Genomic DNA, 1,433 nt, shown 5'->3' with positions numbered 1-1,433 from the left:
ATGGAAGATAGAAATAATGTTACTGAATTTATCTTCTTAGAACTTTCTATGGACAAGAAAGTCCAGATCCTCTGCTTTTTATTTTTCTTATTCTGTTACCTGGCTATTTGGTTGGGGAATTTGATCATTGTGATTTCTATTACATGCAGTCAGATGATCACCCAGCCCATGTACTTCTTCCTTAACTGCCTTGCACTCTCAGACCTCTTCTACACCTCCACTGTGACACCCAAACTCATGACTGACTTACTGATGGAGAAAAAGGCCATTTCCTATAAAAACTGCATGACACAGCTTTTCACCACCCACTTCTTTGGGGGGGGATTGAGGTCTTCATCCTCATAGGGATGGCCTGTGACTGCTATGTGGCCGTCAGCAAACCTCTCCACGACGCCATCACCATGAACAGGCAAAAACGTCACTCAATTCTCATAGCATCGTGTGCAGGGGGACTTCTTCATTCTCTTGGTCTCTTTCTTCTTGAAATTGTTTTACCTTTCTGTGGCCCCAGTGAAATAGATCACTATTTCCGTGATGCATATCTTTTGTTGAAACTAGCCTGCACTGATACTCACAAAATTGGCTTTTTTGTCATTGCCAATTCTGGCTTGATGGGACTGGTGCTCTTTGTGGTTTTGATGGCCTCCTACATTTTGATTCTGTATAATGTGTGCACATATTCTGCAGAAAGCCACCATAAAGCACTTTCCACCTGTAGTTCCCACATCACAGTCCGTGATCCTCTTTTTCACACCTGTCATCTTTGTTTACATTAGACCTGCCACAACATTACCAGAAGATAAAGTGTTTACGCTCTTCTACACAATTATTGTCCCCATGCTCAACCCGCTTATCTACACACTTAGAAACATGGAGATGAAAAATTCCATAAGAAGAGTTTGGTGCAATAAAAGGTTCTGGGAAGGGAGCTTAATGATCTGAAGGTCATTTGTCTCTGACACCAGTGACTGTCTTCTCATCACTCCCTCTGTTGCTGATTCTCTCCTGCTAATGGGAAAATCAGTCAGAATGTGTAAAAGCCAAGCCTCCAACAACAGCTTGCCTTCAGTGGTTCCTTCTTTATTTTCCTCTCAATGTGTTTTCCTTGATTTCACTTTTCACTAATAATCCCCTTTGTTTAAAAAAAAAAAAGAAAAGAAAACTTTTTACAGAGTAAAAACACACTGAAAAATCTGGAGGGAGAGTGATCCTGCCTGTATTGAAGGCTAAACCTGGGGGAGACCTCGCTCTCAAAATACTTGGCCTCAAGGTATAAAAGGTAATAATATGTTAATAGGTAAAAGACAGTTAAAGAATCCACCTGCTAATGCAGGAGACACAGGTTCAATCCTTAGGCCAGGAAGATCCTCTGGAGAAGGAAATGGCTACCCACTCCAGTGTTTTTGCCTGGGAAATCCCATGGAGAGAAGAAT

The 1,433-nt window shown here is 41.6% G+C and overlaps 1 pseudogene; it reads left to right on the top strand.

Moving 5' to 3' along the window:
* LOC147345788 (olfactory receptor 4P4-like) lies at nucleotides 1-1,172 on the top strand (annotated as a pseudogene).
* The last annotated feature ends 261 nt before the right edge of the window (nucleotides 1,173-1,433 follow it).

This window comes from Bos grunniens, chromosome 24, assembly GCF_055505025.1.
Source record: "Bos grunniens cultivar Pamir isolate PY7600 chromosome 24, Bosgru_T2T1.0, whole genome shotgun sequence".
Classification (NCBI taxonomy): Eukaryota; Metazoa; Chordata; class Mammalia; order Artiodactyla; family Bovidae; genus Bos; species Bos grunniens.
The sequence above is the reverse complement of the archived record's forward strand: the minus strand, read 5'-3'. Positions and strand labels throughout refer to the sequence as shown.